The sequence below is a fragment of the Hippoglossus stenolepis genome, chromosome 8, assembly GCF_022539355.2.
Source record: "Hippoglossus stenolepis isolate QCI-W04-F060 chromosome 8, HSTE1.2, whole genome shotgun sequence".
NCBI classification, from domain to species: domain Eukaryota; kingdom Metazoa; phylum Chordata; class Actinopteri; order Pleuronectiformes; family Pleuronectidae; genus Hippoglossus; species Hippoglossus stenolepis.
Genome location: NC_061490.1, coordinates 19,607,114 through 19,633,917, shown reverse-complemented (window position 1 = coordinate 19,633,917; position 26,804 = coordinate 19,607,114). Strand labels below are relative to the sequence as shown.

Below are 26,804 nucleotides of genomic sequence, written 5' to 3'. Positions count from 1 at the left end.
CCTGTGCGTTTGAGAGCCTGTTAGTGCCCATTCACTTTTGGTTTAGTCGCTCGACACCATTTGTCTCTTTTGTTTGTTTGTGAGCGAGCGATAGATAAATATAATTAGACAAATGAAATAGCGCCTTTCCCGGTTTTATCTCTCCCTGCTCTCCCTCTCTTGGGCGTGATTCATCTCGGTGCTCCTTCCCTCCTTTGCCCCTTTTACCCTTCTCTGTCGTCTCCCCCTTGTTCTCTCTCTCCCCCCCCCTGCCACCCTGCCTCCTGTGCTCCCTCCCTCCGTCTCTTGCTCCAACGTATTTTCATTTGGGCTGTGAAAGTTGCTGTTTGAATAGGCATATTTGTCCTGCTTAATAGCATACCTCCTCGCTCACTATGTGATTTAGCTCCTTGGCCTTATCTCGTGCAAACACAACCACTTCTCTCTATATCTGGGGGCTTCTCACACTCGCTCCCTCTCTTTCTCTCCCTGTTTTTTCCCCCCTTCTTCTCTCCCCTCCTGTGTGTCTCTCTCTCTCTTTCCGCCCACACCTCTGGCCGCCGCAGCTCCCCACGGCTTTATCGCAATAACGTAAAAAAAAGGCGACAACTGTGCATTTTGTGTGACTAGATGTGATAATTGTAGAATTTTGCCATTACACCGAGGTTGCCCGCTGTTAACCCTTTATCTAAAGGACAGCAGGTCGCTGAATGCAAAGATTCATAAATCTTATAGTGTGGAAAAACCCTGCAGCTCGAGTGTTTGATTCCCACCAGCGAGACAAAGACACGTTCCTTGTTCTTTCAACATTTATTAGAAAGACATCTCTGAACCGATGCTATTAAAAAAGCAAAGTGTGCCACTAGCTGGTTGAGCCACAAGTGGTTTGAGGATCTGAAACAATTACTTCACCGGCTCTGACAAAGACTTAATACGTCTTCATTTGGGATTTTCGCGACTAATTTTAGCTGGTGCTGCAATTACAAGTTATCTGACAATATGAGGTGTTTGAGTCTGACCTTTTAACAAAGAAAAATCAGGTTGGGAAGAAATGACAGATGCTGTCGTGACGTCTTAAAAATCATCACCAAGGTTACATTTCTTCCGCTGCTCCAGTGGAGCCTGGTGCTCGGCACCAGAAGACTGCAGTTGTACTGGGGAGCTCCCCGGTGTAGCTGTGTGCAACTGTGAATGTGAATGAATGCAAGGAACAGCTTTACAGAGAGAGAATGTCCGCGGCTCCATGGCGGTGATTTGAAACCTGAGCAGCTATGGCAGCATGCGGTGTCTCTGTTATAATAAAAACAATAATTCATTTAAATTATGACATATTATGAGTTTTAGGGCCACTTAAAGGGATTTTTTTCCCGAGGATAAAGTCGTAATTTAAGGCTTTGTGTCATGTTAGAGGAGGGATATCAGAAGATCAGCCTGTCGCTGGTAATAAAATGATGTTGGTATAGGTAATCTTCTGGCTCACCAGAATCACACTATAATATCATGTATTTGAAAAGATGGATGAAACTAAATCTATTCCCAAGAAGGACCCACTCAGATCTGGAGGAAATCGCCTCTTCAGTGGAGGAGGAAATGTTTGGAAGTGGTCGACAGTTCTCGTTACATCTGTGTGATATTCAAAGATAAAAAAACAATGGGATTGGTTCAAAATCTTCAATTCAGAAAGAGTGGAACTGCTCACAACTTACCAGAAGATTTTTCTTTTATTCTTGTAAAATAATAGGGTTTTCTCATTAAATTCCACCTTTATTCTCAAAATTGTTTGTGCTGTATTACAACTTTTTTTCTTGTTGAGTTACAACTTTGTCTTTCGCAATATTAGGATTTTATTCTCAAAATGTGAAGAATTTTTTTTACGTCCCTAATACTTCGTTGTATAAAATAAACACGTTCCAGGTAACTAATAATTTAATTTCTTACATAATACCGAATGCCAATCTTCTGATCATCTCTGCACGGATGTCATTTCTTATCCATTTTTGTCGTCCACAGTGCTGATTAGTGTTTGACAGTGTGTGTTGTTGTTGTTCCCATTTCAAATGTCAGTGGATGTGCAACAGGAAACTATTTCTGCGTCACAAATATCTCTCAGGCAAACTTGGAGTCGTCCCCCAGGAGACAGAGACGCTTCCAAAAACCCAATTACATCGTCCCTCTGAACCATCAGTCAACCATCGCCCGCATCTGCACAAAGTCAGGGAACAAGTCAGACTGTTGTTCTGTGGCATGAAAGAACATTCTGCATTTCTTTTCTTTCTCTTCACCTCGGGGGGTTTCGAGAACTAGAAAGAAGGGGGAATTCATCTGGAGATTATTGTATTGTTTGTTGTTCAACATTTTCCAAACATATCTGAGTGACCTTCGCCGCTCGTCCTGCTTCAGCGTCTCCGCTCGCGTCGTTTATTGGATTGACATTTGAGGCACCGCTATCTGTGGATGGGGATTTACACCGAACACATTCAGACACAAATGTTGGAACAGGCATGAAGTAGATAAACAACTGATGCATCTTCACACATGGACTTCCACACATCATGTGACTCTCATGCATGTACACAGACATTCACTGTTTGGGGCAACGCACAAATAAACACTTATCCTTGTAGAGTTGTTATGTAAGGAGATTTACGTAATCAATGTCTGAGACTGTGACTGTACTGTCAGTCTTTGTCTGGCCGGTGCATGGGGAGTTCTGGGAACTGTAGTGGCATTGTAGCGCTCAAAAGGCAGGGAGAAGTGGGACCTGACCCCGTTTACCCTAATTAGTCTGATCTTGGCTGTGTGTGTGTGTGTGTGTGTGTGTGTGTTTGTTTGTGTGTGTGTTTGTGTGTTTGTGTTTTCCTCTTTTAAATATTCTAAAGGAGCTCGTGGATTCGAGGTTACATTTTCCTCCCACCTCTGTTTTCTTTTGAACCGTAGACTGTTTTTTTCTTTCTCTTCCTGTCTTTTCATGTCCTTTTATCTTTTTTCAAAAGAAATATCTGGAGAAAACAACCGTATATATTGCAACACCCTTTGTGAAGGAAGGCAGCGGGTTGGGGCCCGGACTGTAAAATCAAACATCAGTTTTGCTAAATCTTACAGAAGTAGCAGGTGAAGATGGCTTTCTTTCGTCTGCGGTCTCTAGCAGGTAGGCCTATCGTAAGACTGACTACGTTACTTTTATAATGAAAACATTGAAGCTGTTAAAATACCCAGATTGAAAGTCCTGCTTTAGAAACACATAGAAATATGACACTCTGACACTAGGGCATTTATCCAAATACCTTTTCATGTAATGTTTTGATTGGTACCATGTTCCGATTATTTCCCAAACAAATATCGAACTAGGATGGCTCTCAGTAGAATGCATTCCTCCGCCAAAGGCCGACCATTCCCCTAGATTTCAAACCCAATCTGTCATCTTCATTTGGAAGCAAATCTTTAACTATTGAAGATATTTATAAGTGTTGACTTGTACATTATCTCAGCTGCACAGTGCTGGTAGTTACAGGTTTTACTTTTTTTTTTGTTGCTGTAAAGCAGCTGAAAATAGCCAACTCTCCTCTGACACTTCATTTGATTAAAGTTTAATTTGGATTTTTATTTTGATCCGCACCACAGTGTACCACACTCATACACATCATCATTCATACTCATCATATTTCCTGGGAAATCTGTGAAAATGTAAAAAAAAAAGAAAGCCTCGCAAATTAATGAAAGTGGGAAAAGAATTCCTGGATCCGCCACTTTCTCGTCATCCATACAAAAATGTACAGGTAATTCCTCCTTTCTTGGCCCGTGTTCCATCCTTCCTCCAAGTTTTGTGGAAATAGTTTTTGCTGACAAACCAACAAACAAGCAGAGAGGGTTAAAAACATTACTTCCTTGGCAGAGTTATAAAATATGGACGATTTTTCCCGTAGGTCATTTGACTTATCGTGGTCTCTCCAAGTTGGGAACTAGCTATTAGACACCAGCGTCTCTCTTCGTATGACCATAAAATCCCAGGGTAATTTATTAGAGCCGTTTCAGACACTGCTGCTCATTTGGATGAATACTGAGGCCTGTATTTGCAGGAGCTCTCAGTTCAGTGGCACAAAGTTAAATAGGCTTTGTTGTCACCTTCACAAATGGATTCAAGCAAAGGAGTTATGTTGCAGAGCATGAATAAACCAGCAGCATGTGGACATGCCCTGATGGAAAGGGCTTGGTGAAGGCATTCGCAGGTCAGGGATTGTGCTTCAGGGTTGAAAAGTGGATCAAAAGGATGTTGTGGCACATACCGCAATAAAAACCTGTTTAGGATGTCTGTCACTGACTTAATATTGTACGTCTGGGTCTGCGTGTGAACTCCTATAGTGTTGGTATGGGCGTGAACTGTACATGTATGCAGCGCAGAGTGTCACCCCAGGCAAAAGTCCAGATTTCACTCCTGCAGATCTTGGCTCTAAACAGTTGTCATTTGATTGCTTTAGCACATCCAATGTTCTCCCTTCCCAGCACCTGCTATCTGCATATTTGTGTCACCATGCTGCAGGTAGAATGTGTGGGTGTCCACGTTTGGCACCGAGCTGTTACGCTGCGTGCCAGCTCACCAGCGTGATTTTTCTCAGGGACAAGGCTAGGTCATGTTTGTACTTGTTAGTTTCGGGAAAGCGGCTGTGTGTGGGTGCCAAGGTGTGACTCCGGGTAATTTAGCATGTGAGCCTGTCTCTCTTATTGACTGTGTGTGTGTGTGTGTGTGTGTGTGTGTGTGTGCGTCGTCGTCTCCAGTACATCTGTCTCCGTCACCTCATGAAAGAAGGAAGATTATACTGCTGCTTGTATTTGAATTTATTAAACCACAGCTTACGAGAATAAGGCTCTAGGATTTTTTATAAATACTGAAATTCTTTCTGCTGAAAATATACTGCGCATTTTTGTCCATCAAACATTAGAATTTGAATCATATTTCAGTAGATTTTAGACATAGAAGGAATTTGCTTGTCATGGCAACTTAAAACAGTCAAATCATGAGCAGTTAAATGACTGTATCTAATTGACTAAAACAGTGTAGAAACACATTTAATTGTTCGTCAGATTAAACACATTGAAGGTTATTACTAAATTTAAAAAACACAAACAGTTGTCTATTCATACGTCCAGAAGACACAGGGAATCATTCATTTTGAGTCGTGTTTCGAGTCTTTCATTAATTTAGTCTCCACTCAACTCTTGCAGGAAACATCTTTAGCTACTAAATACAAGTTGCTATAGGTTTGTCTTTCGCACAGTGGGTTTAGCAGATATTTTTTGCGAAAATAAATATAAATCCCAAAAATTTTACAAAAAGCACCAAGGTAAAAAAAGGAATCCCACCCACACTGTCCTCCGGATCCAGGCCATCGACCGTACGTAGAAATGAGTTTGAGCAAAACAACCAGCTGAAAGAAGAGTTATAGAAGACATCGATATCAGCTTCTATTATTCTCCAATGACAGGATTTGTTCTGTCAATAAATATATTTGCAGACTGAACACCTTTTGGGTTTTTGCACTTTCGATTTTACAATTCAAGAGAGTTGAAGTTGTTGCCTTGGACACTGCAAAGTTGAGATTGTTATATAATATTCTGACGTTTCATTGACCGAACGCGGAATAAATGAACTGATACAATCTCCAAATGAATCCATCATGAAAGTAATCGGCAGTTTCTATCATTAAATGAATTAGAACAATTTTAAATATCCTTATGCTTCCAAAGAAGCAGTAAAGGCTAAATGTGAGTGAACCTCATGACGTGTGTAAGGCTTAATTTGCAATGGCAAGTGTGTGTGTGTGTGTGTGTGTGTGTGTGTGTGTGTGTGTGTGTGTGTGTGTGTGTGTGTGTGTGTGTGTGTGTGTGTGTGTGTGTGTGTGTGTGTGTGTGTGTGTGTGTGTGTGTGTGTGTGTGTGTGTGTGTATGCTACTTATGTAGTTAAGGAGAGTGTTGTGAGCAGTGTGTGAATGTGTGTGATTTGATGTGTGTGTGTGTGTGTGTGTGTCAGACTGTCTGCTCGTATCAGTGCCAGAGGTGTTGGGTGTGAGATGTGTTGGTGTTGTGGACATATGTTTATTTATATCGCTCTGCATTCGTGTCAAAACGTCAGGCAGGATTAACATCAGAGAGTTAGCGGGTGCTTAAGCACACTCGGGGTGAGTTTGTGTTCACTGAGTTGGCCTTGAGTGTCAGTGAACTCTCATGTCAAAATGCCTGTTTGGATGAATGTCTTTATTTGACTCTTTTTTTTTTGGAATGCATGTGTATGGAAACAAAGTCCTCTTCGTTTATTTTCAAGTTTTGTCCTTGTGTCCTCGTGTGACAGAGCACGAGTGGGTGTTTTGCATGTGTGCACGTACATGTGACTGTGTTTGTTCCATGCTTGTTGTCCACTGGTAGATCGTGAGGCTGTTACCAGGCTCGGAGCCATGCGTCTCCCTGCTGTTCTGTAGACTGTCTCTCCATCTGGGTATATGTGTTGGTTAACAGGCTTTATGGCTTGTTGGCTCGCTGGGTCGGTCTCCCAGGGTGAGTGAAAGCCTGGAATGTTCTAAATTGTCCAAATGAATGTTTAGATAACAGATTAGAGACCCTGTTTGTCCACATGCAGTTTCATTATCCTGGAGGAGTAACTGAGAGAAGAGCGTGTTTACAATAAGCATCTTTTTAATCGGACCTGCATTATTAAAAGACATTTGCAGTTAATGTCCCTTTACAATTCCCTGGTGTGCTTTTGTTTATAGTACTAATGTATATTTTTTTCAAATTTTAATGTAGCTGTTTTAAGAACAAAATAGTTGACTTTATTAAACTTTTTTTTGCATCATTTGAAAAGTCCTGCATTACACCTGGTATTCCAAAGCTGGTAGATACCGAGGAATGATGGCCACCTGTTATTTAGTGTCTCTTTCATTTAACATCTATCTTTAGTGGTCCAATCACAAGTGGTCAGCGCTGAATTCGGGTCTGAACACACCCAAATGTGTCCTCCATGTGTCCTGACACCTGACGACTCAGACCACATTCAGAGGTGGACTGGGACGCATGTGGCCTCATTCGTTTTGCTGTGTGTCCTTGAAAGACCACCTACTCTGCTTACATCCTCTGACCCGCTACAGTTACACTACGAATCAAACATATTTTTCCTTCCCCCAGTTCCCATATGTTGATTTATTTGTGGCCTCCACCGTAATATCAACACCTATCAACATATAATGATTGATACTTCTCTGAAACTGGCAGTATCTGATTCCATAGAACTCCATTAATCCCCTCCTGACTCCTCTCTCGCTCTCACTGGCTTCTGTCTGGCATTTACTCCCAGGTCAAATCAAACTGCAGTAGCTACGGGTTTCTATTGGTATAGATTAGCAGTGATGGAAACATGACACCTATAGGTTCTTCCTCTACTTTATTTTGGCAGTCTAAACGCTGACACTGCACCGTTTCCACCGCAATGTTAGGCTGCGAATTGAACTTGTGGACGTTGGCACACAAATAACAGATTTTTACTTATGGGGAACAACGCGCAAAAAGAGAGAGGCAAACTCCTCCACTGGCGACGGGAAACGAGTCCCTCGCCTTTTATCCAAGTTTACAAAACCTGCGTATACTCGCTAATATTGGTGTAAAAGACGTGTCTCTCTATCTGCCGACACAAACACATCTGTAAACTCAGACCGTCTAAAAACATTGTCATTTGGACAACGTGACATAAGTTTTTGGGATTCGATCACACGCAATCACAGGGGTATTGCATTTGACCTCCGGGTGTGAACAGACAAACTTGTGATCATATCTTTCAGGACGGATGTTGATATCACATCCATTGTTCTGCTCCCAGTGGTCTGGATGGATGGATGGATGGGGATGGATGGGTGGATGGATGGGTGGGTGGATGGATGGATGGGTGGGTGGACGGATGGGTGGGTGGACGGATGAACACCAAGCCTCTTCCTTTTTTGCCGTCCGACTGTCCCAATAGTCTGCGGGGCCGCCTGACAGGCTGTCAGTCTTAAACTTGCCCAGAACCATTACTCCTCAGTCCCCAGCTTCCTGTGTGAATATTTAATGAGGGCTGCATGCATGCTAATAGGCTGCTGTAATTACCCCTTCCTCCTCTCTTTCTCTCTCTCTCTCCCTCCCTCTCTCTCTCTCTCCCATTCCTCAAACCACAGCCGCCCAATGCCAATGTTATTTTTAGATGGCAGTAATGATAACTTTCCCACATCACAAACTTCCCCCACGCCGCCCATTAGCAGAATCAAACTCACCCCTGTCCGTCTCTCTCTCTCCCTCTCGTTTTTCATTCCTGCATTTCCGCTCGAACCTTCGCTTCACTCGTTCTCCCGTTTGGTCTCTTTCTTTTTCTACGCCTCTCCCCCCCACCTCTTTTCCCATATCACCAGCTCATTCCTCCTCTCTGCCCACTCTTTTCTAATCCCCTCTTTCTCTCTTTCATCTCCTCTCCGGAAAATGGGATATCAACAAACATTCATTCTGCCTCGGTCCCGCTTCTCTTTTTGATTCCACCCCCCCACCCCTCTCTCTCTATCTCTTCCTTACCTTTATCCTCCTCTCCTGCACCTCCCTTTCCTCTCATGCACTTTTTTCTCCGCTCTTCATTCCTTTGCACCTCCTTTATCCCTCCGTGCGGCCCTTTGTCTCACTTCCTCACCTCCTTTTCAACGACCTGTTCTTTCTTTTTCCCCGTGAAAGTTTCTGCGGCTGTGGGAACGTGTCAGGATGAGCGATGAAGACACTTTTTTTTTCTCTTCTACCACTCCCTCCATCTTTCTGGCTCCCCTTTCTTCTTTTCTCTGTCTCCCTTATCTCTCCTTCCTCCAATCTTCCTCCCCTCCTGTCATTCCTCACCTCACAGGCTGAACCTCAATATCTGACTGGGCTTTATTAGTATGACATTCATGGCTGCAAAGCCCTTTATCCCAGTCTACCCACCACCCTCATCTCTCACTTCCTCTCTCTCTCTCTCTCTCTCTCTCTCTCTCTCTCTCTCTCTCTCTCTCTCTCTCTCTCTCTCGCCGTCCTCTCACTGCACACACGCACACACACACACGCTGACAGTGATAGGCAGTCAAACACACTCACACTCACACACACTCACACACACCTCTTTTTCCAATCTCGCTGTTGATTTTTGGACCCTCTGATCTGCTTTTTTTTCCTCCATCCACCAACTTTTCACTGCACTTACCTCACCTCCTCTTTCACTCTCTGCCCTTTTTTCCCCTCCTCTTTGGTCATGCAGTCATTCATCCAACTTTAAAATCCGTCTGTCTCCCTCTGTCGTTTTTTCCCCCTCTCTCTCTTTTTCTCTCAGCAAGAGCTCAGGTTAAATTAGGGTTCTAGTCAAAATGAAGACAGCTCTGTGTAATTCAACTGAGGAAGACGAAAAACGAAATAAAGGCTGATCGAAAGAATAGAGGGCGAAAAAAGGTTACCAGAAACTGGAGTAGGGCAAAGTATCTTGTTCTTTATTATCTCTGGTATTCTCCTTTTCTCTGCGTTTCACAATTTCCTCTCTTTTCTCTGTCTCCCTCCCTCCCTCCCTCCCTCTGTTCCTCTCACATTATCCAGGCCTCCAGAGGGATCCGGTTTAGAGCTGCATGAAAATCACTCCTCTTTCATCTTGTTGTGACATGTTTTTTTGGAGTGTGTGTGTGGAGGGGGGGGTCTTTCAGCGTTTAGTCATCCGTGCCCTCCCATGTTCTTACGGGGAGGCTCAGTTCCATCCACTTTAAAAACAAATCACTTGGTGTTTGTTAAAGGTGGAGTGGTGTGGGGGGAGCTGAAACAAAGCAACCCCAGTTTGGCGTCCTCTTGGCTCCATGATCTGCATAGTGATTGGAGTGCGGGGGGGGGGTCTCATTTAGGATGTACGTGTTTTTGAGGTGTGTCCTATTTTAATTCTAAAAGTGGCCGCCCGCTCTGCCAGGCCACTAATCCAATCGGTTGTCCTGTTTAAAAGACTAAATTAACCCCCGTCTAACCTCCAGCCGTCCACTCCGTCTCAGTCTGTCTCAGTCCGTCTCGTTCCCCCGGGCAGTGGAGGGGAGGGGGAGACAGCAGAGGATAAGTCGGAGAAGGAGACAGACACTCCAAGGATTTCAAACCCTGTTATTGTGTCGCACAAGGGTTAAACGTAAGTGTGTGTGGATGTTTGTTTGTGTGTGTGGCTCTATTTTTGTGAGAAGCAGTCCAAGCACTAAACATAGTGTTCGTCAAAGTGTATCAGCTCTATATATTTATCTTAGCCAAGGAGGACATGTTTGTTTGTCAGCAGGATTACACAAAAAAATACTGAACAGATTTCCATGGAACTTGGTTGAAGGATGGGACATGGGCCAAGAAAAAAAAAACCCCCATTGAATTTTGTTTCACTTTCTTCAAGATAGTTTTGACACTTTCACTTCCCAGAGAATAATGCATGATAAACATCAGGCATATTTAGGAGATTTAGGAGAGTCCCTTGCGGAGGTATGTGCTTCACTGAGTGACATTCTGGTTCCACACTGTTCTAACACTGTGCCACTGCTGGAGAATCAGATATAATCTCTAGGCTCAAATACAGTTTATAGTCAAACTTTAATAACAGTTTGACTTTAGCTTCCTCATCTTGATGCCGGTCAATCAGATTCAGTTCCTGTTTTGGCTGATATACCACAAATGTTTGCTCCCATCTAGTCCAGCACCATCTTGGTCTTTTGAAACCAGAAGTAACTATAATTGGAGAAGAGCTTGAGGAGTCTGCCTGCCACCTACTCCCGCTTCCTCCACGCATGGGATGGTACGAGCTGTCGATCGCATTGTATCCACGCTCCACTGTGTTTTATAGTCTATTTTACGCAAAATGGGACAATAATTTACTGAATGAACATGATGCTGTATTGAAGAAGACTTGAAACTAGCGTTTGAGATAAAAAACGCTGTATGAAAGTATTTACTAATGTTATAAATCAAGTGAGAAGTCGGGTCATTTAACCAGTTGGGTCGCCCTGTTCTGGTCATTCGAGACAAAACAGGTTTTAAGGATTTCCAGTCTGGCTTCACTTTCTCTGGATCTGGAGTCGACGTCCATTTTTATATACAGTCTAGGATTTGAGCATAGAGAGAAATTGAGGATTCGGATTCTGCAGTTCTTTCATTAGCCACTTGTGTTTTGATTTTCCTGAATGTTACACAAGCTGCTTTCAGACATGCACTGAACGTCGGAGAAACTTGGTAGTTTCTCCACAGGGGCTCGATGTGCGACTATAAATGTACGAATGGGAGTGTACGGAGTTTTTGTGCACTTTCTCCTCGCCTGGCCACACCGGACAACACAGCAGGAGATCCTCCGCAACATTCACCAGGAGCGAGTGGTGGTGGGGGGGCGGGGGTTGACACATGACACACGCAAAAATTCTAAATTTAAAAGGATAAAAATATCTGCGTATGAAAAAGCGGTGCCGTACACGTAGAATACACCCCGACGAAGATGGTGTAAACAAAAACATGTGATCTCCGCAGCAGAACTAATTTGTCAGGTCCTGCCTGTGAGATCCGGTCGAGAGTAACCAGAGCTGTCATGGGATTATAAATAAGACGACAAGATGTTTTTGTCCATCACTTCATCCCCCTGAAACGCACACAAACAAATACACACAGGGACATTCCTCCCTCTTTTGGAAATGAAAGTGGAGGCAAAATAGAAAACGCTATACAGTACCATAAATGCTCGAGGCCATGGAAGATTTATTTGTAATACAGAGTGCCAAACCCCCTGGAGCATTCATCATATTAAAATTCTATAATATGTTTTGTTGTATTTGCCAATCCCTCTCCGACACACGCTCACACACAAGCACCTTGCATTTCCAGCACTGTTCAATTTGTCATTCTAAAATTGCAACCAAATATCTGCTCTTTTTTTTTATTTGCAGCTTTTTCTTTCCCCTCAACTATTTACATTCTCTCCCTCCCTCTCTCCCTCTTTCTCCACCTCCTCCTCTTTCCCTCGTCCCACTCCTCCCTCAGTCCCTTTTTTTTCACCGTCAGCCCCCAGGAGTCGTATATAAAGTGTCCAGTGGGGATTCAGTGTTTTCATTAAAGTCATTACGCAATCGCCCATGCTCCCGCCGCACCGCTGTCATTTTCTCCCTCCCCTCTCTTTCTCTCTCCCGCTGTATTCTCTCGCTCACCGCTGTCTGTCACACACTGTAAGAAAAACACGGGAGATTAATATATTTATTCCCTCCTCTGTTTTTGCCTCAGTCTTTCTGGTTTTCTCTCACTCCCTCGCTCGAGTTTCCCCCTCTCATCTCGCCTCATGCTCTCGTTTCAATCTGTTTCCATCACTCTCATCTGTCTCGCAGCCACTTTCGCTTGCTGTTTCTCCGATGCTCCTGTCTCCTTCTCCTTTTTCTCTCTACCCCCCTTCGCCCCACATCATAATCTCTCCATCTTCTCTCCTCTCCCTTCTTACCTCTCCCTCCTGGTAACACAGCTTGCCTCCCTAACACGGGATGTAGCAACATGTAAATCCTTTACTATTCTCCACAGATTAAAACCGCCACGCAGGCTCCCCACATCTGTTTTCTATCTGTTATCCACACCTCTTTTGATCTCACCATGAATTACCTCTCTCTCGCTGTCTTTCTTCCCATTTTCATATCCCATACTTACCACTTTGATTTTTTTTTCCTGCTGGCTCTTTTGCCGTGTTGTGCTTCGCCGCATCCCTCATCTGCACTTCCTCTTCCTCTCTTTCAACTAACTTTGTTTCTTTTAATCCTCTTCATCTCCCCCTCAGTTTCTTTTCCTCGTTTAATCCCTCACTCTGCTCTCTGTCATTCTTTCAATTTCTCCAGGCTTCCTCCACTCATCTTTCCGCTAACCAACCCCTCTCCTTAATATCTATAAAAAGCCATCTGAGGCTTGTTAGAACAGCTCAGTTTTTGCTTCCTTTTTTCCTCTTCTCTCTTCTTTTTGCTTTCTCTTCACCCAAGTCCCCCGACATTAATACAGTATGTGTATTATAAAATGTATCTACTCATTTTCATCACCTCTTTTGGACCTTTTACAGACACAAACACTGACCTTGTCAGGACCAGTAGATCTCACGGGGACCAGAGCTTGGTCCTAATGAGGCAAAACATCATCTCCGAGCTCCTGGTTCAGGTTCAGACGTGAAATGTGATTAGGTTAAGGTTCGGGTTAGTAAGGAATTTGTCATGGTTGAGGAATGGGATTAGGTTGTAGTTTGGCCCTCTACAATGAATGGAAGTCAACGCAGCTATCCTAATGAGGAGAGCTGCGCAAACCAAGTGTGTGTATGTTTGTGTTTGTATCATCGTGCCCTTGGTTGTTGTTCCAGATCTGAATGGGGCCCCTGGGGGACCACACCTCCTAACAGTCTAATGAATTCAGGGTCCATCATGAATATTTCAAACTCTGCCTTGTTCCTGTTTACTTAATGACAGAGCTAATTCAAATGGCTCCATTGATTAAAAATGAATTTTTATTTGTTAGATGCTTGTGTTTTATTCATTCCTACCACTGCATACATAAACTAGCAGCATGCAAATGTGTGCATGTGTATGTATATATATATATATGTGTGTGTGTGAGTGTGTGTGTGTTTCTGAGACTGTTGGGGAGGAGAGATACTTGCCGACAAGTGCAGGCTTGCTTTGTTGCTTCCTTGCGCTCGGCTTCTGGAGTAGGTGTTTTGTGTGGAGCGAAAGAGCACACAGGCATGTGTTTGTGCGTGTGTGTGTCTGTGAGTGTTTGCATGGCCTAATTTCCACATTGTTTAGATTTTCCCGTCTTTCCTCTAGAGGCCTCACTATCACAGCAGAACATCTTCCTTTATCACAGAGAGAGAACACAGAAACCACGCTGCTCTAATGAATTCAGACCTCCTTTATTCCATCTTTTGCGCCTTCTCATTTATTCAAATGATTGCTGCTGTTCCATCTTTTCACCCTGCTGTATCCCTCGCTCTTTCCCTCTGCTCCTTTCTCCCATATCCTTTCTTGTATTCCGTTAAAACAAGCGGCGGTTTGTTCCTCGTGTCTATTTTGGTGTGTTTGTCTGTTTGGTCAGTGCCAGTCTGCAACCCTGTGCTTTCACTCGAAAGGTGCAGGTCATGATGGGAATGATTAACGCCTCACTTCATGTGGGTGTGTGCTGGCTCTATTTTTGCTCGTATTTTTTTGGAGCGAGGATGACGTGCACGTGGGCAGGTGCGTGCGCACGCTCGGCCCACGGATCCCAAGTGACAGCTGATCACAAGCCTTCTGCATCGATGCATGTCTTCCTTTAATTGCTATGTTCTTCATCTCTCTACTGATCTCCCCCTTTCCCGCTCTCCACATGTACCTGCTCTCTGATCCTCCTCTTTGTGTCGTTTACACTCTCCATCTCGTTTGCCTCTCTCTATTCTTTCTCCCTTTCTAACTCTTCCAGATGTCGGGAGTAAAAAAAAAATCTCTTTCATTTGATTTTTTTTTTTTTTTATTCCACCCCCCTCCTCCCTCATCTAATCTTGTCACAAGGCCCTGGGAAGTGAGGTAGAGAAAAGGAACGTGTGGATAATGGGAAATGGGGTCTTTATTCATGTTCTCCCTTTTCTTCTTCTCATATGCCAGTTTTTTCGCCAGAAGGGCGAGTTTGTCGCACATATCTTAGAGGACAAAAGCAGGAGAAAATGCTGCGGAGGAGCGAGAGATGGTACAGAACAGCGGGGGAACGGAGCGGAAGAGAGAGTCAGAAAGTGATTTTTTTTTGAAGAGTTGTCAGGCCATGTCGAGTCAGAGAAAAGAAAGGGACAAGAGGAGAGGGGAAGAATGCAGAGGTGTCAAATCTGTTTATCTCCCTAAAGAAAGTGACAGTCGTTTACCAGCTAACAATCCATCCTGGCTGCCGCACTCCTCTCTCTGACTCCCTAGCCTCTTTCACTCAATTTCTCTCCCTCACTCCCTCCTCCCTAGAGCGTGCTTTCAGAGGCGGCCCTGCCAATTTACTGTAACTCTCCATCATCTTTTCTCTCTTTTCCTCATTTTCCTTTTTCATCTACCCGCATTTCCTCTCTCAATCAAACATACGTGGACTTCTTCAGGCCCTCCCCCCTCTTTTCTTTTCTGCGAAACATCCGCTCATGTTTTCTTCCACCACTGTCGCAGCATTTTATCTTGACATTTCAAAACTGAGGCACTCTCTCTCTCTCTCTCTCTCTCTCTCTCTCTCTCTCTCTCTCTCCAGGAAAAAATGTCTCAATTGTGCACATGCTGTTGGGCTCATTCACGAGTTTGCATTTGCGTGCGTGCGTGTGTGTGTGTGTGTGTGTGTGTGTGTGTGTGTGTGTGCGCGCGCGTTACAGCCATTATTCAAAGTTGTGCGCAGGTCCTCCATTTCATGAAGTATTGTGATGCCCTGAGGCGTCGCTCAGAATCACACCATTCATATTGTCTACACGCTGTTGTCAACTCCGACAACAATCGCTCTGTCTGTGTGTGCTTCTGTATTTGTGTGTGTGTTTACGTGTGGACACACTATTTTGAGATTGCTGATGTGTGGACAAGGATAAATAATTGATTACGCTGGAAGTATAGCCACCATTGTCTACATGACATGTGATGGATGCGTTGCTGGGGGGCATGTGAGTGTGTGTGTGTGTGTGATTGTGAGTGAGAGTGTGAGGGTATGTTCTCTCAAAGACTAATTATCACTGGAAGGTTGCTGCCCTATTGGCGAATGCCAAATGTTTTGTTCTGCTCTGCTCCAGGTTAATTGGCTGATTGAAGTACAAGACTCCTGCTAATGCTTTATTGTGCTGTAATGTGTGAGTGTGGGTGTTTGCAGGGGGCGACTCTTCTCCCGTGGTTGAAGCATGCTAGAAAAAGATATGCTGCTAAAACCAGGAAACGCAGTGCTTGAGGTGGTAATGAGTGAAAATCCTGTTACGTGTGTGAAGACGCACTGAATGTCCCTGAAGTGTAGTTTACTCTACAACTTGTCTTATTTTTTGTCGTTTCTATCTGTTGTGAACTGCTGTGAAAACTGCACCGCTGCTGAGGTCAAGCAACATGAAGATATGGCTAAAATGGAAAAGTCTGAAGGAACGGAGAGTAATTTTATTACCAAAATGTGTAGTTAAGTGCACATGAAATGTTGTGATAATCTGTCATTGTACAGGAAAACTGTATGCACATAACTGCGGTTGCCTGTAGGTCTTACCCATCAACTGTATGTATAGATAGCCAACTGCTAGCCAAACAGACGTCTCGATCACCATCTGGTGGCTGGCTCTGATCCTGCTTCTCCCATGTTAGTTTATGGGACACAGATCAAACTGAAAGTGAAAAATTAGTCTCAAAGATGGTTTCTGTCATTTTAGCTGGTACCTCACACTGATTCATTTTTGTGGTAAGTTTGGTTTTTATTGGTTATTTGATGCTAAAAATGGGGTGAAACGTCATGATTGACAGCTGAGACTGACTGACAGTCTATCAGAAGGATCTTAATACTGTAACTCCATCAGATCACTACTATTCAGACTCTGGCTCCAAATGTGCAGGATGGCAACGTTCATATTTGGGATATTTTGGTGGTCGTCCCTCTCTATATACAGTCTATGGTCCTACCATACCACATGAAGTTGAACCCTAATTTGGAAAACTCATTGTCTGACCACTTCTGTGTCTTTACCTGAATGATATAAACTTGGTGATGTCACCCTAAAGTCATGTCATGCATGAGAAGAATCCATGTAAATCTCTAGGCGTGTGTGTACACGCACATTGTGTGCACATCTGAGTGCTCAAGAGTGAAATGGAGACAAAGTGTGCCCTTTCAAGCGTGAGCGTGCATGTATGTGTGTGTAAGCCTGTGGAGCAGCGCTGGTTAAATGAAAGGGGTAATGCTGTAGCTTTGTCGGAGCGACGAGGGGCCTAAGTCAGCATTAGTCCGACTGATCTCCATTTGTTCCACCCGTGTAGAGAAAGTCAGACGGAGAGCAAGAGAGAGAAAAGGAGGCAAACGGAGAGAGGGAGGGAGTGTGATGAATTACATCAGCATTGGGGAGCTCGGATGGGGCAGAAAGGTTGAGACAATGGAGGGAGGCCAACAGAAAAAAAACTAAAGGAAATGGACAAACTGTGACGACTCAACCGGACAAAATGTGAAAATAGTGTTTATCTGTGAAAACAATGTGACCATAAATATTCACTTGATTTTCCTGAATATCTCCATCAGCAGTGAAAGCAGTGAAAGCTCTGTGATGCCTGTCCACATGAGGCTGGAATTACAGTGACACGTGAACATCACTATGGGTACATGCAGGGGAAAATGTTATGGACGAGTGCACCGGCTCACAGAGGAGCTGACGTGGACTCTCGCCAAATATGAAGTAAAAGCACCTGAGCATCACGCAGGCTGGTTGAGCTAAATCCTGTCAGGTGGTGGGTGGAATATGGAAAAGAACATAAATCCATATATAGTCAGAGCAAATATCCTCTGTTTGTATTAACCAAAGACTGTTTGTGCTGATGGATGACATGACTGCTCCCCAAAAGTGAAAGCAAAGGGTCTTGACCGCCACCTGGTGACTGGCTGCAGTATAAGTCCCACCTCCTCCATGTTAGTGGATATGGACATGGACCAAACTAAAAAAGTAGTTTTTATCACACTGGTGTGTGTTCAAATGCTTCTTTGCCTGGTGAGTTTGGTTTTAATTGCTTATTTACATAAAAACGGAGGATGATTGACAACTGACACTGAGACCTATCCCCATATTGCTACTGCACAGACTCGGGGTCCAAATACGCAAGCGTTCGTATCTGGGATAGCGGAGACACACCATCCATCCTATACAGTCTATGTGTTTAAGTTCTTCACACTTGCACACTGTTGTAATTTGTGAGTTTTAATTTCTGAAAATCAAAGAGAAAAGTTGTGTTATGAAATGTAGCTGGTTTCAAAGAAGAGAAAATGATTGTAAAGAGGAGATGGAGAGGGGAAGATGTGTTGCCCGGGTATCATTCTCCCTCTTCTCTCCCTCTTTCTCCACCATTGCAGCTCTTTGATCTGAACTCATGCCAAATTTAGAGATGTGGTTTGGCCGTAACCTTTCGTCATCTCTCTCTCTCTCTCTTTCTCTCTCTCTCTCTCTCTCTCTCTCTCTCTCTCGTTCGAACACACACTGATAACTCTCCCCCTCTCCGTTTCGCTCTCTCTCACACATATACAGCACAGATCCATGCATCCGTGCACATGGCTTCATGCCGTTGTAATTTGGGTTTTGCTGGAGTGGGTGCATGACGATGACAGCTAGAGGACGGCATGAAAGATCTGCCATCCAGTTCTCGGGTTGAGACGAGCTCAAAGACCCACACCCGGCCTTTACTGACTAACCAGCACCACATCACGTTATAACCAAGCCTCAAAAGTCAGACCACTGACGCCCTGGGCCCTTTTCCAGAGGTAATTATCAACCACTGGAAATCTCACTCCTGCATTCACGTGTCACTGAAATGAATTCTTTGAAAAATGACCCATTTACTTTTTCTTTTCAACAGTCGCTCGGCTCGAAGACTGTAATCTGTTTTCTGGAATGAAGCGATGTTATGCATAGTAGAAAACCAAGAATGCATGAAAGGTAGTAATTACGAAATGAAAAAAGACTTATAGTGTTATCAACAAGCAAAGGTTATCACCGTAATGGAAAATTAAAAAAAACACCCCATCAGAAGGCAAGTGCACAGACAGAAAAACGGAGACGGTTCTTGAGCTTCAAGAAGGGAAGAGTTTGTAAGAGAAAGCTACTAAGAGGCTTACTGTGACTGGTGCCAAATGATAAACCAGTTGGCGCATACCTCCAACACCCGTTCTCCTTTTCCACCAAGTTAGATCCGGTTCTTTAACCAGTTCTATTCAGGATTCTTGGAGCCTTGTTGCTGACCAGTGAACCAGCCAGCAGTTTCAGTGGAACCTCTTAATCAGGGATGCGTCATTAATGGAGGACATTTGTACAACACACAATGAAAGGAAACCCTAGTAGCAAGATGACAGGTCGCATTGATTACCTTCAAGTGTTTGGACACTCGTTTGTCTCTATATGTCATTCCTGTCATATGCTGTCAACCTGTCCAGGGCTTCTTCAGCCAATGTCAGCTGGGATTAGCTGCTGCCCCCCTGTGCCCCTCAAAGATAAGCAGTATAAATGATGGATGGATGGATGGGTGGATTGATGAGTTTTCAGCAGATGACTGTATGTTCTTTTTCTCTCGTCCCTTTCCATTGTTGCCTTCTCCGTTTTCTCTTTTCCAACCTTTACTTTCCCATCATCGTTTGAACACTGAGGACCCAACTTTATGGATTTTAAACCAATGTACTTTTGGCTGAAATGCCCCGGTTCAAAATGAGGTGCACAAACCAGAACAGAGACCGTCCCATGTTGATTATAAATGGTACCTGTGAAATCAACCCAATCAGCTGTGGCCCAGTGCGTAGTCCACTCGAGTCCTTGGGTGAGAAACTAACACCCAATGACTGTACCTTTAGTTTGTGAATGAGAACTGTATGAACATTTGCGTGAATGGATGGGCGTCTTGTGTAAATCACTATAAGTGGTCATTAAGACTAGAAAAGCCTGACATAAAGTCAGTCCATCTACCATTTGCCATTTCATTGTTGGAGGAAATTCACTGTGGAATCACTCTCTGAACGTTGCTGATGAGGTTAGTATAACGTTCACAGAACATTGTATCACACGTAATACTACAGTTGAGTGCTTGCTCATGAAGACCTTGAGAGTAATACAAGTATCATTGCTCCTAACTTTGACTCCTTTCCATATTTTCCTTCTGTTTTTCAAGTAAAAGTCTCTTTGAGATTAAAATCTCCTTTTCTAAGCGAAATCTGGCAAAGGTAATCTTAACATGAGTGAATGAAAACAACATTAGGCCGAGACAGCTGTTAAATACAAAAAAAGAGCGCAAGATCCAGTTAAGATGGGTTTCCAAAATACAGCAAAAACCATCAATGCCAACGCCTCCAACAATTTCAAATCTGTTTGAAAAGTGTTCCAAGAGGGGTGTTTAAAACATGTTTTGCCTAACTGAAGGAGATATAGATGTGTGCCGGATCTGGGGAATCAAACCATCGACCTTCCGTTCACTCGGCAGCATCTCAAGAAACGATCTCACAGCTTCAGAACCACAGGCGAGTGGATACTAATCCTGTCCTAATCCTACTGTGACCTTTAAAATCTTTACAGTGAAGTAGACAAGGGTGCATTTAAGGAACCCAGAGAAGCTACGGGTAAAAAAAAACCTGATAAGGGTTGGCTGGCTGTAATGGGCCGATACGGTGTGTTTATGTTGTGCCTGTGTAACCGTGTTACACCCACCCTGCCCTTCCTGCTGGCAGGCTTCCAATTTGAGTCGGTGACCCACAGTGAGGAGAGAGAGACGCAGGGGCGCTGAGTCTGAGACTAGTTTTCAGGATGAGGTTGTTGGTTGGTGCACTGCCTGAGCCTGAGGGGTCGAGCATTAGCTGTGGTCACAGGATGTGTATGGAGAGATTGTGTGTGTGTGTGCAAATATGTTTATGTCATCTTGGATGTGAGGTCAGTTCATGTGCAATTGCCTGTGTGTGTGCAGGTGATGCTGTTGGGTTGTGAGGTGTGTGTCTGTGTGTGTATTATCCCAACCTGAGGGTTCAAGCAGCCGTTTTCGATGAGTTATGAGTAGGTTTTGTGTGTTTGGGTCCGTGGTGTATACTTTTATACACGGGTATCGGTGCATCTGCGAGGCTCGTGGGCCATGTAGTGCTCGCCGCCTGCACTGTGTTTTCTCTGGCTGTGACAGGTGAGAGGTCAGGATATGAAACAACTAGGGAGAGGGAGAGGGAAACAGCGGGCGAGCGCGGTGAGAAGGTTGTGTCGGCCAACACTTTCTAATGAGACCTGGCACCTGCCCGGGAGCAAGGAGGGAGGGAGGGAGAGGAAGGGAGGGAGGTGACAAGGGAAGTAAGGGAGGGTGAGAGCGGTGACTCCAGATGGATGCAGTAAAGGAGGGATGTGAGGAGCTCTATTTGAGTGCAATTTGGAGAATTCCTGACTTGTCTGTTTCAACTTATCATAACTTTGCTTTTCTGTTTTGTCTGAATTTACAAATGATTGTGTTACTTTCCTATGAGAATCATTTATGACTTAAATGTCATCATCATCATTGAGGGGCAGAGTAGGAGAGAAGAAGGTGAGGAGAGAGGGAGTCCATGTCGCAGTTGTAGAAGTTTTTCTTCATGTTAGGAAACATTTTTTTTATTTCTTTCAGAATCATTTAAGGTTTAAATGCCATCATCGTCATCAGAGAGGAAGGGCAGTGGTGAGAAGAAGGAAAGGAGTGAGGGCGTCTGTGCCGCAGTTGCAGATGGGGAAATAATGGCTCAAGGCTAGAAGTTAATTGAGAAAGAGAGAGAGGTAGAAAATGAAATGATGAGAGCGAAGGAGAAAAAGATTGATGAACGGCAGAACGAGACAGAAAGATGAAAATGAAGAGGCGCGTGAACGAGCGATCTCTTTGAGGTGCAAACGGGACAAAAGCAAATGAGGTAACCCGAGGAGCAGAAGCACAAGAGGAAAGATGGGGAAAGGAGGAGGAGGAGTGGGATTACGTGACAAAAGTGAGTGGAGTGCCGTTCCGTGTGGAGGAGAGCGTGACACGGGAGAGAGGGGCGGGGGAGTAGGAAGACAGGAGGGTGATGAAAGAGCAAGGTCAGAGTCTCGGTATCAAAACATCTCCTTTCACCTGATACGTCCTCGTCAGGTCTATTCAGCCCGTCCGTCCATGTGGGTCAAGTGATGTTGACCTGAATCCTAAGTACCCTGTAGCACCTCTGCACCCCCTCTCACAAAGTCATTCATTAAGAAGCACACCGAGAGCTCGGGGGTGACCGACAGCGACTCGACGCCCTCGGCTAAGTTTTCACATTCGAGCTTTACAGCTGTAGCTGCAAGTTATTCTGAAAAAAAACATAATAAGTTGCTTGTGAAAAGATGCTACAGTTTGCAGTGTTCCTGTAAATCTCCGAGCTGATGAGTGAGCTCTTCCAAGCCTGCAGGGTCAAACATCAGTTTGGACATTGATTGTCGGTACAATTGTGTTTTTTTTTTTACGCTGCTGAGTGAGCACTTCTGAGGCAGCACCGTCAGCCAGAAGCTGCACAGAGATTCATGATGTTGATGCTCAGAAAACGTCTTGTGCAGTCCTGTGGGCTGACGCGCAGGTAGGTGTGAATTTGTGCTGACTGGGGAGCAGATGAATGGTGTTTGTCGAGTTCTTAGGCAACACTGAAAACTCTGTTTGCGCAGGATTGGTAGCAAAATCTGCAACGCGTGATGGAGCATGCAAACGAGCGCGGTTTAACTTATATTTAACCTGATTGCTGTGTATTTAAACAGCGCGGCTCAGATCTGACATAAGGAGGTGTAAAGCTGCATTACAGCTCATGTATTGCAATCAGGGCAACACTTCCATTCCCTGCTATTACGCAAAACCCAAATAAATTTAAAACCGTGGATAAAAGCTCGGAGGACTGCGAGCCAGAATGAGGGGCCAGCCATTAACAGGTGCTTATTCAAATAAACTGTGGAGAGGAATGTACACGGGTCTACAAAGAAAACGAGTTGAATAATATCACAGCGTAATGAAGGGGATAATTGCAGTAATGATATGGTGTGTTTGTGCCCATGAAACTTTTTACCTGACTGCATGGGAACGCCGGCTCACTTTGACGCAAACAGAATTACGGTGAAAACCCAAAGTGGCGTGCAAATGAGGATAATTTGTAGCCACTTATGACACGATGATGTAAATGCAAGCAACACATGCAGGTTGTATTTAGTATAATTGGATTGTGGTCGTATTATTTTAAAATTCACGTGTACGGCAGTAGACGCCAAATCCAATGAGAGAGTGTGTAGTTTTGTACACTTGCCATTCGTTTTTTAAACGGCAAACCAATCTCCTCCTGCTTCCACATGTCCCATAATTACAGTCTGTCCCCCCCGCTCATCACTCCATCACACCGTGCACCCTCCTCACCATGACGACCCCTTAACACCTTCATCCCATCTTTTTACAGTTTCCCTCGTCCTTACGTCGCGCCTCGTTTCCTCCACTCACATCTGCCCTCCTCCCTTTCCACATCAGTGTCACCGTTTTGCGTTCTATCTTTCTCTCTATCTACCCCTCCGGAATAGCTGTCTCTCCATCTTTTTCCTCTCTGTTACTCTATTGGTTTACCTCGCAGCTCCCCTCATGCCTTTTTTCGTATCTCTTTTTTTTTCCTGATGCGCAGCCTGTTCTTTCTCTTTCTGTCAGTAGAATGAAAGATAAAGATCTTTAATTAATCAATGCACATTCTGTTGCGGACATTGTCTCTCCGTCTCTCTGTCTCCGGCTCTGCTGCTGGAAAAAATGACCTTTCCCACCTTTTCTATAATTCATCTTCGCTCTAAGAATACAAGACTATTATTTTCCCATAATTTGTGAGGTCAGTGTGACCGTGCATTCACACCGGACCTGGGGGTGAAAGTGCACTCGTTTTGTGAATCTCAAATAATAAAGAAGTTGCAGTCTTTACTGCTTAAAAGTCTTCTTTTATTTTCCGTCAAAATACTTTTAATTTGATGTCTTAATGATGACGTTTACATGGACCCTCACGGCTGTGTGGACATGGAAAGTATATTTCGGGGGCCTGTGTCACCTGTGGGAGTCTTGGACCCGATGCAGCCGAACAAATCACTAATCCACCCATGAGGAGCAGCAGTGTTCTTCACACTTACTTCGTTCTATTTATATGGCAGCATTTTTTCAGCATCAAACCCTGTGGGTCCCTTTTTCAAATACAACCGAGACACTCGCAACCCTCCTGGCACTATTCAAAATGAGCTGATTTACCTATTAGCACTTCCTGTTTGCAGTACATCCATGAATGTTCAGATGACTTTCACTGGATTACTTTAATAGTGAGGCAAACCTAAGAAATGTGATTTTTCTCAGGCAAGTTCTGATCAGACACATCTCTTTATATTACGGACATTCGTTCCAAATGGACGTTAACTCAAAGCCTTTTATATCATGTGTGATGCGTGAGTCTCTGAAGCCTCTTATCTCTTCAACATGATCAATGCTTCCCTGAAAATCCTGTTGTACACAATCTGACACATGTCCTCTGCCTTCTGGTGGATTATCTGTTCACTGCAGGCGCTTGGTGGGTCTTAAACGCCAAATCAGTGGGCTACACCATAACAACTATCTCCCTGCTGTTTTTTCAGAATACCAGCATGCATGTGCATTTTGGTGCCAAACCTTAAACATCTACAGCAGTTCATGCAGCATAGCCCACATATTATTTCAGCAGTAATGTTGTACTGAAAACACAGTTTATTATTACAGTAAAACACTCAGGATCTGTTTTTACTACATGATTACTTTCTTTTTTGATACTTCAAGTACATTTTGCCTGTAAAAGTTAATCAATATTTGCGTCGCTGTTTATTTGACAGCTTTAGTTACTAGTTACTCTTAAGATAAGGGTTTTTACACAAGCTTATAAAATCAAACACAGTGTTAAAACTGTGAGTCAGAGCGGGAGTTTGTTCTTCTCTCCCATTAAGGACGCCTCGACTTTATCTGGTGTCCCTCTAAAGCTTTATATAAAGTAGTTAAAACCAGCTCCACCTCGATGATGATGTTATTAAGGCTTGTAGTAATTTATCAGTCCGAGGCACCAAAGCAGGATGTTTAGTTACCTCCGCCACGAAGTCAAAAAAACAACTCAAGGATTTCCACTGAAACTTGGTGGAAGGATTTGGCACAGTTTAGGGAAGAAGCCATTAGATTTTAGTGTGGATTCGGACCAGGGGGCAGATTCAGGATTCTTCTTTCCTCCCTTTCTTTAACATTGCATTCAACATCTCAGCCGTTTTCCCAGTGACTAATACATGGGTCTGGATGAAAAAGGCACATTTAGGGGATCTATGCGTGCAGCTTGATTGACTGCTGGTAAAGGTATTCACTCTATTGAGCACCATTCTAGATGTAGCATATAATACTTCTGTAGATAAAATTTTCATCCATGACTTTTTCTCGATATGGACTATTTTTACATAACTGAAGCAACACTGGAAAGCTTCCTGACCGTCTTTCACTGTGTTGCACCAGACGGAACAAAAATCCTGCTCGAGCGTTGCCTATTTTCACCAAATTTGTGGCAAACAATGCATCTGTGTCGCTCTGCTGGCGTCCTTCCATCAGATTATACTCTGGTGTTTTGAATTTGGTGACCGTAGGTGCACTCACCGAGCAAGAGCCTTGATCAGATGCCCAAAATGTAAATGTGTCTTTCTGATTTACAGCTGATACACACACACACGCAGCATATTGTTCCTCTCCTTTGCATGTTGGCATCGTGGTTCTTTGCCTTCTGCGCAATCCCTTTGTTGCTGTTCCGTGTCATGAGGACGGAGCTGTCGGCACGCACACACGCACACACGTACATTAACACAGATGTTTGCACATTACACATGCAGACTTGGTGTGAGCCAGAATTGTCTTCTGGAGACAATAAGAGCAAAGTGTGACCTCTTCCAGCATCTGACAGTGTCTCTCTGTAATACCTCATCTCTCCCTCTCCTCATCTACACCTGCTTCTCCTCACACTTCCACTGTTTCTGTCTTGTTCTGCTTCTTACAGCTGATTTCTTTGTCTGTCCTCCTTTCTTTGCTTATCTGTTTTCGTCTTGTTTCCCTCCCCCGCCCCCTCTCTTCTTCGCCTCTTTCTCTCTCTCATTTCGTTGTTCTCTCATTCTTATTCTCTCGTTTTCTCTTCAACTCCAACATGTTTTCTCTCCCCATCCCTCTCCACTTGTTAGCGAGATCCCTACTCACCCCTGCCCCGTCCTTCTCTCCTTCCCTTTCATTCTCTTCTTTAATTTCACCCTTTCATGATGCCTTTTTACAAGATCTACACTTGGCTGTGTTTACCTCTCCAATTAAGGTCAATGAATCAAAATTAGCGTTAATAACTCTGCCTTTACTGGCAAGCACGGAAAATTACTTCATGCTACAAGGGCATATTTCACTGGTGTAACAAAAGCCAAGACACTCGGGCTATATGTCTAAATGGATAAACACTAATTAAATAGTGTAATTAAGAGACACTGCAAAGTGGGAAGATGGTCATGCACAATTTAGCACAGCTCAGCATGCTACAAAAACACAGTTCCACAGATTTGTTCTTAGTTTCTGTAAATGACATTGGTATGAATCATTTCATTTCATTTCACTGACAGTTTTCAATTAGCTCAACTTGTTGCGAGTTCCAGAGACGCTAATTACTCGCTAAAAGTATCTCTGTGTTTGCTTAAATGTTTTGCTAATTTTAGAAATCTAAATTATACTGTATTATACAGTAGAACATCATTTTGGTCCTCATTACTTTTCTTAAAAGCTGAGATACAAACTTCTTGAACTGACATTGATGTGAATTCTGCTGGAGAATCTCCAGAGTAGCTGCTAAATCGTTCTCGTGACAGGTCCACGCCGAGGCCACATCTATACTAATACTATTTTTAAACCTAAAACGATCTCCATCCAAACAAGTGTTTAAGTGTTATTACTGAGCTCCGTATCAGTAATAACTCCAGTCCATACTAAGACATGTGACCATTCACGTCCACTGGGCATGGGCGTGCCGGTGTAAACAGGAAGCAGATTATCTCCTCTGCAGCCTGTTGC

General features: G+C 43.8%; 1 protein-coding gene across 2 annotated transcripts in view; it reads left to right on the top strand.

The window, feature by feature from the left end:
- The window catches only part of cadm4 (cell adhesion molecule 4), a 146,216-nt gene that overhangs the window by 36,329 nt on the left and 83,083 nt on the right, over nucleotides 1-26,804 (top strand). Inside the window, exon 1 of one of the 2 annotated variants that reach the window (XM_035163219.1) lies at nucleotides 6,084-6,152. The exons of the other annotated variant lie outside the window; for it this stretch is intronic. The gene's annotated coding sequence lies outside the window, so the exon portion shown is untranslated. Of the gene's footprint in view, nucleotides 1-6,083; nucleotides 6,153-26,804 lie in introns of those variants that run through there. 2 annotated transcript variants of the gene reach the window in all.